Below are 10471 nucleotides of genomic sequence, written 5' to 3' on the forward strand. Positions count from 1 at the left end.
GAATATGTTTCTTTCATGCAAGGTACATAAATATTTGGTAAAATCCAAATAGGAACAAAAAGAGCTCAAAAACAGAAGAAAAACCCTACAAAAGGAGTCAAAGACGACGAAAATTAATAACGCTAAGTCGAGGACACGAACGAGAGCATAAACTAAGAAAAAGCTCTGTGTCGCGACCGCGGCCCCTCTCTTTCACGGTCGCGACACGCGTCCTTCAGCGACTTCTTCCCTTCGTCCGAAGCTCAACTTGATGCTCCCCCATTCACGGTAGTGAATTTGGATTCTCGGTATGACCAGGAACCTTTGCAGCACAATAAACACATGTCCGATTTCAACGAAACACGACTGTTCGGGTGGATAAAGACGTCCTTCCGCAGCGGACACGATCCTTCACAACGGACACGACACTTCAATCAAGACTCTTCAACATCTATAAATAAAGAGTTGATGGAGAGTTGAAGATATGTATGTGATATGTGTAGAAGAAAGAATTAGTGTAGAATTTATGCAGAAATTCCGAATCAAGTGATTCAGAAGATAGATTTCGATTCTGTTCATAGCAATATGATGTACACACATTGTTTACAAATTAATAACAAATTCAGTAACGTTTAGATGTTGTTCCAGTTTAGTTTTCATTTTGGTAGAGGCCGACCGTATCCCTATTACGAAGTTACAGCGAGAAGATTGAGTAGAGGATTCGCCCCTGAGCCTGACAAACTCTAACGAAACCCAAGGAAAGGATTGATCAACCCGTTCACTTGCACGCCGTCGAAGAATTCAATGCTCCATGTTCTCTGTAAACTTGTATCAATTTATATTTCATCTAATAAAGTCTGTTCTATTCGATAGATCGTTATGCAGCACTTATGGTAACCAATCCACTAAAGTGACTGCTGGTGTTTTCATTAAAACGTAGTTTAATTCAAAATCTTTACAAGGAAACTTTGTTGAACACTTAGGCAAATTATTATCTCGAAAGAGTTTTAATTTGATTAAGGGCAACTATCCCGAAAGGGTTTTGTCGCGTTCAAAGCCAATTAATTAGAGGTTCCGTCATTTATTTCATCTTTATAATTCATACAAAGTTTAAAGTTGTTTCTTTGCTTAATGCAAATGAATACATTAGTATACTTTTCTAAAAAGTACTAAACGTTCCTGTTTTGCAAATTCATTCTTTAATCAGAATATTTTTCTAACTTTCTTTAATATTCTAATCTAATTCTCATTCTAGAAATTTCATAACCAAAATCCAATTCAACGATTTCCATATTATAAACCTTTAAAAGTAAAATTCAACCGAGTATAAATAAGTTTTGTTAAAAAACGTTCCCTATGGGATCGATATCTTTTATTACTACAAGCGTATACCGTGCACTTGCGGATATCGCTCAACAGTATCCATAGGGATTGAGATCAAAATGATATGAGAAAATCGTTGCTGAACAGAGTGTGTGCGTAAAGGTATCTTCTTAGTAGGATTGATTGTGTGAGTGTGATAGTTAAAACAACAGTGTGCTAAAGTTATGAAAGATATGACAAATAGAAGACAGTTTAAAGGATAGAACAGGCTAGGCACTGCCGAACAGGTGGTGTTAAGTCTTACAACATTCCAACGAATTAGTGATGATGCCAATGAAGCCAAAGTATCAGCTTTAATGCCCGCTTAAGTCAACTTTCGTGTGTTCTTAAGTTCCTGAGATTTACTAGAACCTTTAGCGTCCTAAAGATACGTTCTTTCTCGCATTAAGATCGAAGCTGCATTTCTATTTAAGAAAACCTTCGACACAACCATCTAACAGGTATGCTTCGAGGTTGCGAGATTAATAGAGATATCAGTGAAGATGCAAGCAGTGTCCTAACATTCATCTATCACATGCATAAATGCCGAAGCACAGAAGTTAAACCATCATCAATCATAACATTGGCAAAATACTACACATTCATTGAAAACGATATAAGACTTACATTACTGGCCCGGACTGGCCTTGCCCATTCAAAATGGATTACTCACTCATATCGAGCAGTGAGTAATAAGTTGTTCTTGATACATTCAGAGACTCCATTAGATCTCTATTCTAAAGCTTTTTACTAAAATAACTTATCTATTCTATGAAAACTAAAACTATCCGAACTCCCTCTCTTTCCTTCGCTACGCCTACTTAAAGGAGAAAGACAGGGACAAAATTGGTACATGAAAAGTACCCTTACAGAAATTAAGTCAACTAATACTAAACAAAAATAAATTGAAATGATTAGGAATCCTTTTTGACCCTTGAACACTCAGGGGTCGATACTTCATGTCATCTTGCTTCTTTGAGTAATGCCACCTTAACACTTTTCCACCTGCTGCTCTGCCTCTGCCTCTGCCACCTCTGATCTGTCGCTGTCCATCATTGAGTATCCGGCGTTTAACCGCTGGATCAAATAAAGGCTCCACTCCTTCTTAGCGGTAGCGAAACAAGCTGTTTCCAGCGAGTTTGGCTTTTATCAATGCTTACCTATAAAAAGACATTAATCAGTCCTTTATCTTGCAATATAATGTAAAAACACCCAAATTCTCATATTAAACTAAGTCAATTTCATGCCTAACAAATACCCCCAAATTGAACCTTTGCTTGTCCTCAAGCAACAAATTGTAAGAAAGAATACTGTAACAGAAAAGAGTTAGGAATGAAATTTTTCAGAGAAAGAAAAGGGAAACAGAGATTGTTTTGCCCAATGAGGAAATTAACAGATGCGTGCTATGATTTTTTCAAAGAGTTTAGAGCTTGCTTTAAACAGTGCGTCCTTTTACTCGAGAACTTCCTTAAAGCTTACAATTTAGACTTCTACTTTCACAAGAAGCTACCACTCACCAAACATGCCTCGCTAAGGAAATGAATAATTCACTCACTCTCGCATGGCATTTATTTACCATAGGAAAAAGAATTCGATTTCACTCATCAGCTCAGACACCACACCCTTAGGGTGTGAGTTTGCCTATTGGTCCTGAATCTATGGGTCAAAATTCTTTCAAGCATAGTCCAAAGGACTTGACAAAGGTTGTAATGTTAGGCTCGGTTTCAGGTTTGATAGTGAAAAGCTATTTCAGTGTATGAATTCTGTCTTTATGCAATTTATTTAACCGATACAGCTTTCAACAATCAAAGTGATCTACCCATTTCCACATTCAAACAGCTTGTTTTCTTAAGATAACCTATCCTTTCTAATCTTATCAATCATTAAAGATCTTTCCATCCAAACACAAACTTCCCAGGTTCCTTTTTATTTTATCTTTATTATCTGCACAACTGCCTTTGCTGTGTAATTTTTTAAAAGCACATAATTTCAATTTAAACAGTTGGTTTTGAAGCATAAGACAGAACTCAGGGTATTTGGGAATATCAGTGAAAGGACGGGGGTATTTTGCATGGTATTCAGAAAGAACAGGTTATGGCTCAAGTTGGGTATCCTAAAGCGTGAGTGCAAAGCACATGTGGCTTTTTGTGTAGTGGAAAGGGGAACTAATGCCTTTTTCTTCCTATGCTTGTCAAAAAGAATCTCCATTTCAACAGGGCAAACCAAGGCAAATTCTCCCTAAAGATAGTGAGCGCTGGCCCTCTCAGAAAAGAATCAATGCATACTATAGATGCACTTTCAGGCTCGAGTTCTCACTATTTTTTGGGAAATGCAGTAAGACACGGGTTACTAATTGTGAAAGAAGATTTAAAAAAAATTGCAAAATTTTTTGGAACTTACCGATTCGGAGAGACAAAATTCAAACAAACAAGTAAAACCCAATAATTCCATCAAAACACGCACCGTCTGTTTAGTGATTCCCCTTGAACATAAAACAATCGAATAGATAATGATTTAAACAAGGAGATGAGAATGAAGAAACGGAAATCACATAAATCAAAAAAGGACATATGCATCAAAGATTCTTAAGGGATATTTGTTCTACATTAAATCATCAGTTAAACAACTGAATTTAGCATTTATCATGTTATGCCTGCATTTATTGTGATACACAACCCCCACCCCCAAATTAAAATAGAACATTGTCCTCAATGTTATAATGATGGCAGCAGATTGTAAATAATTTAAAGCATACAACACATGCATAGCACAGTTGGATAGAGTAAGGGTGTTAGAGGTTACCAAATGCTAGGACAGCGACCATGTTGACAGATCAGGCGGGCTGGGAGAGAGAGCAGTTAACCTCTCTATTCGTAGTGGCAGGAATGCCCTCCCCTTTCGAGGAAGTTTCAGCATTAGCATTAGCAGTAGCAGGTGTTTCAGGCATTTTTCTTACCGGACTTTTGACAGAAAAACCGGATGGACTCTCCTTACCATGCTCCTCAATACAGATTGTTTGGAGCATGTCGATCGATACCTCATGGGACTCATACTTTTGCTCGAGTGCAAATATCATCTCACGGTTGGCTTGGATTTGAGCACACAGGGCATTTAATCTGTCAAGGATGTCCTCGCTCGAGAGCTTTGCACATTTCTTATAGAAGTTTAGATCCTTGGGCAGCTCGACCTGTTCAGAATCCGATGAGACCGACACAGTTGGCTCATTCTTTCTCTTCCGGCTCTCAACTTTCCTTGATGTCACAAAGTCCGACATCCAAACCCACTTCCCATTCACCATTTTACCAAACAACATCTTCTGCAGGCTCTTTAGGTCAATCTGGTCTGGGTGGTTCACAATAGTGAACCGAGAGTGGTCCTCAGGCTTAAAGACTCCGATAGATTCAGCAATTCTTGTGACAATGCTCCCGCAACAGATAAGCGATGAGTTCTTCTTACAAAAAGCACTGATGTACTCCCCAAACCAGTAACCTAGGTTCATTCTTGGCCCAACTGCCATACTCCACAATGCTGTCAGATCTACATGTGGCATGGTGGCTTGATTTTCTCGTGCGAAGATCGTGCCGGAAACCAACTTGTGCAAGTAGCGAACAGCATAGTCGTCAATATTGGATGCCTTAGAGACACTCCTGTCATAATGCTGCTGACCTATAAGAGAATTCCAGAAGGCAGTAGGGTCAAAGACATCAGGGGTCTTGGTGAACGCTTCCTTGTAGCTCTCGGACTCTAGGTCATCATCATCCGCAGCACCTAACATTTGGTTGAACAGGTTCAGCGAAGGCCTCTGAGTGTGACCCATAAGCTGGAAACTGAACTTCCCTTCTTCTTCAGGATCGGTGATCTCAGTATCGTGCTTGAAAGTAGCCAGGAATTCGAGCGTCAATTCTTTGTACGCAGGTTCTTTCATCTCAAAGAAGCAGCCGAAATGGCCTGCCTCCATCAGCGTGCGCACGCGATCGTCAAGCTTTAGTTGCCTCAAGGTGTCCCAACAAACTGTTCGGATGGGTCCGAACTCAAGTTTAGCTAGATCTTCGTAGTACTTTTGCACCTCAGGATCTTTGAACTAGGAGAGTTTCTTTACGAGATTTTCATCTGGAACAAAAGCTACAATGCCGGGTTTCGTCATCTTCCCCTTTGCATTTTCTTTCCTGACCGAACCCTCAACTTTTACGTGTTTTCCCGAACCACGGGTTCTCATGCTATGATCTAATTTAAATAAGGTTTCCCAGTGATAAAGGGCACAGACCATGTGATGTCTAAGTGAAAGGAACTAACAAAGGAAAAGAAAATACAGTGAGCGAATGACCGTAATGAAGTAGATCTCTTTAAGTAGGGAGAACAGAAACGTTCCATTGTCAATCTGCCCTTATGAGGGAAGTCCAGAGGACGCCACCTGGACAAATTAGACAAAAGGCATGTTCGTTCGAATACAAATAGGGGTGACGAACGGTCATGATTTAAATTTCGAATTTATTGCTCCCTATCCGTTTGATTTCATCGAGGAAGACAGGCGAAATGGGTGCCTAGGGATATAGGATTAGACGTGTTTACTTTTTCTGACTTTTATTTCACCGCCCAACTTCCCATGGTAAACCGCTCCCTTACTGAACAGGTACATTCGTAAAACTTCACCTTTAGGAAATGGTGTGAGTTTTACGACTGTGCTTGTTCCTGAGATACTCATTACGGATCAATGCTTGACATAAAGTGACTTTATTCTATAATTGATACTACTTAACAAAATTTTGAAAAATAAAAAATAATAATTTAAATGCAAAGTTACTTGTGCTACAATTGGTGTTTGTAGCGAACACCCTTTTCGCTTCTACTGGCTTGGGGGATCCTGAAAGTGAACTGTGTCGATCTTCCTTGTGTGATCGCTCTCTAAATATGGTTTCAGTCTTTACCCATTCACCTTAAAAGGTTCCTGACCTTCCCTGCTAATCTCAACTGCTCCATGACCAAACACCTTGCGCACCAGATAAGGTCCCGTCCATCTTAACTTTAGCTTCCCAGGAAACAACCTGAGTCTTGAGTTGTACAGGAGGACTCTCTGACCTTCGTGGAACGTCTTTGTCTGGATTTTCTTATCATGCCACACCTTTATCTTGTCTTTGTAATTCACAGCATTCTCATATGAGAACAGCCTGAATTCTTCCATATCGCACAATTGCAGGCGTCTCTGTTCTCCAACAGCCTGTGTCTCAAAATTTAAGAACGTTAATGCCCAAAAGGCCCTGTGTTCCATTTCTACTGGCAGGTGACAAGATTTTCCATATAACAATCTAAACGGAGACATTCCAATTGGTGTTTTATAGGCTGTTCTATATGCCCAAAGAGCATCGTCAAGCTTGTTTACCCAGTCTTTCCTAGAATTGCCAACAGTTTTTTCTAAAATTCTTTTGATTTCACGATTGAAAATCTCTACCTGTCCACTTGTTTGTGGATGGTAAGGTGTGGCAATTCTGTGACTCCAAGCTTTCCCATCAGCTTCTCGAATTTGGCATTGCAAAAGTGGGTTCCTTGATCACTAATGATCGCTCGTGGGACACCGAATCTGGCGAACAGCCTTTTCAGGAATTTTACAACCACACGGGCATCATTGGTGGGACTAGCCATTGCTTCAACCCACTTGCTCACATAATGTACAGCCACTAAGATATATTTATTCCCAAAAGATGTAGGGAATGGACCGATAAAATCTATGCCCCAGATATCAAAAATCTCACAAACAACTATGTTGTTGAGGAGCATAACATTCCTAGCCGAGATGTTGCCTGTCCGTTGGCACTCATTACAAGTTCTAACGAATAGATGGGCATCTTTGAAAAGTGTTGGCCAGAAAAAAACCTGATTGAAGAACCTTGGCTGCAGTTCTACTAGCGCTATGGTGTCCTCCAGCTTCACGGTCATGATAGTGGCTTAGAATATCCTGTCCCTCTTCTTGTGATATACATCTTCGAATAATTTGATCAGCGCACAACCTGAAAAGATAAGGGTCATCCCAAAAATAATATTTAATTTTAGAAAAAAAACTTCCTCCTTTGATTCGTGGACAGGTTGTGTGGCTTGAGCGAACTCGCAAGGTAATTAGCAATATCGACAAACCACGGCACAGACTGTGCGGCATATAGATGCTCGTCTGGAAATCTTTCCAGAATCTCTGGTTGTTACTGGCTACTTTGGTGAGAAATCCTTGACAAATGATCAGCCGCGACATTTTCAGTTCCCTTTTTATCCTTAATCTCGAGATCAAACTCTTGAAGTAACAATAGCCAGCGGATTAATCTCGGCTTAGCATCCTTTTTCGTGAACAAGTAGCGTAGCGCAGTGATGCAGATTCCGTGAAGAACCCGATCTGAGGGATAAGTGTACCCCGTCGTTATCAAGTAATAAATTTCTGGGTTTAAGTCCAGGTTATCGTCCACAGGATTTATTTCTGCAAGTACCGAATTACTAAGTCTCGGATGTTATCTAGGCTTAAGGGGTTTGAGTTGGTTTTGTTTAATTAATCTACTCCTAGGTTGGTTTGCACTAATCCTAACTAGATTATCTAATTCTGACTAAGTTATTCTAACCCTAACTAAATTACTCTACCCCTAATTAAGTTAAACTACTCCTAAGTGATCTTTTGTCAATGCAATCATCTAAAGGATCATGGAGGGATACGATGATAATGGAAATAGATTGTTTAAACAATTGAATTAAAATCTAAGTCACTTGTGTTCGAGGCGATTAACCCGACCTATCCTCCTAAAGTTCCTAGTTCGTGATTCCCTTGTAAGGCCGAAACTAGCTCTAAGGCTCAGTAATTTGGGCTTAATCTTCTATAGGGTCGTCAATCCTATAGGCACTGACTAGGTCAGATTCAGCTCGCAATATGTGCCAACTTGATTTTGGGATTATCGAATGAGTTAAACCAATCAAACAAAGCGTAAGACAAAGATTCAAAGCATTAAAACAATTGAAGAAACAAAACTATTATATTAATCAAAGATGGAGAACATTGTCACGAAGTTACAATAAGCCTAAGATTCATAGCATGTATCATAGGATAAACAAGATATAAAAGAAGAAAAATCCCTTTCAGGGAACCTGTCAACCAATGCAGGCATCTTCCTAGGACTTAAGGATGGAGCTCGAGCAATCCTCGGTGAATGGAGCTTTGGAGGCGTCTTCAATGGAGGTTTGAAGGTTTTTGGAGGAGGTGGAGAGGATTTCTCGAGGTGGAAGATAAGAAAATTACAAAAACAAAAGATATTTAATTTACAATTGGAAATTCCTATTTATAGCCGCGTCTCGGGCCTCGTTTTGACCTAATTTCGTGTCCTTGTTGGTGTAGGAAGACGTGGGGCCGAACGTGGCTTTGTGGGGGCGGAATTGGTCTTTTTGACCAATTCCCGCAGGTCTGCTCGCCGAGCAGGATTGCGACGAGCAGCCCCTGCTCGCCGAGCAGGCGCCTGGTGGCCTGCTCGGCAAGCAGGCATAGCCTGCTCGGCGAGCAGGCCTCCAGAGGCCTGCTCGGCGAGCAGAAATGGCCCGGGGGGCCCTGCTCGCCGAGCGTTTTCGCCCGAAGCGCGCTCGATCCGTACCGGATGACTTCCAAACCCTTTTTCGTCTGAACTTACACCTGCACACGCATAAAAACTCCAGAAAACATTAGTCCAAAAGCCGAATTGATCCGTCAATCGCTTATTTTGAGCAAACGCTTCATTTGGTGCGACTTTTGACGGACCAATTAGCTTCAAAAGATAACGGAATTCTATTATGCGTGTTATTTCGGCCGTATTTGCCTAAATTGATCACAAAACGAGCCTAAACGACAAAAAGTAAATAGAATGCTTCCAATTTCTAACTAACTCACACAAAAGCATTTAAATGCGAGAATTGCTCGCTTATTAGCCAAATAAACCTAAAAACCGTCCTAAAACCGTACCCAAAGATAGGGGTTTTTGACCCCTATCAAACCTCCTCGCACTTAAAACTTTACTTGTCCCCAAGTAAACTAAAAAACTAAACCTGCCACCACAAGCAAGCTAGAAAACCTCCCGGTTTGACTGGGTGCTTGACACAACTTCGAACATCTGTAATTACATGGATTCGGAAAAACAAAGTAGAGACACGATATCCAAAAGCCGCATTTCAATTATCATGGGTCATAGTTTTAAGCAAATGGACACATGTTCAATTAAACGAGTTTAAGGGGATTGCTAAGTAAAACACCTCACCATAGGTAGTTCACTCATTCACACAATTTTTGGTGGCTAAGGTGTTTACTCTCGGCTTATGTTCTTGCTTAGGATTACGCTGATTTTGCACGTTCATCCGAGTTCCTCTACTATGCTACATGACTCCGATGATATCAAAAAACAGCCTCTAATTGGGGTTGTAATGTGGTTAGAGGGTTAAAGGTACAACAAAGGTTAAAAGCTCTAGCGCTACAAAAACAAGGTTAAAATGGTTTTAGCAAATACGGAGTGACTGAGCTTTTTATTCATCCCTTATTTTGGATTTCTTTTTGAGACGTTTTTATTTTTAGGAACTGGGGAATGAAGTTCTTCCCTTTTGTTCGTCTCTTTTCTTTTCTCTTTTTTGTGATTTTTTTTTTCTTTTGGGATAGTGATGCTCATTCACCTCTTAGCCTTTTGGCTTGCTACTATAATGCCATAAACAACGATAAAGCGCTAGAGAAAAACAAAGGCTCAATTCGAGCTTTGCAAAAACAAAGGTTAAGTAGCGAACCAAGTTGTGGTTCGCAAAAACGGGTTAGAACGAAAAAAAATCTACAAACTACAAAAATGTCGGCTCAAAGGGGCTTCCTAGAGTGAATGAAAAAGAGAAAATAAGGTAAAGAAAAGGTTAATTCTAATGAGGCTGATTCATCGTTTATCATCTCAAATCATTGCATGTAGGTTCAACACAGTATTAGGTGCAAAATCTGTAATCTTCCACAAGTCAAAGCATTCACACAAAAATGTCAAGAAAAAGAGCTTTTCGATGTTCGCTCTTAGGCTCAAATTCAGCTCACAATTCTTTGGGTTTCAATTTTGTGTTTACTAGTTTTCCCCAAACTCAAGTTTAACATCACATGCCTTCAATTCTTAAATTATCT

Source organism: Euphorbia lathyris, chromosome 10 (assembly GCF_963576675.1).
Source record: "Euphorbia lathyris chromosome 10, ddEupLath1.1, whole genome shotgun sequence".
Lineage (NCBI taxonomy): Eukaryota > Viridiplantae > Streptophyta > Magnoliopsida > Malpighiales > Euphorbiaceae > Euphorbia > Euphorbia lathyris.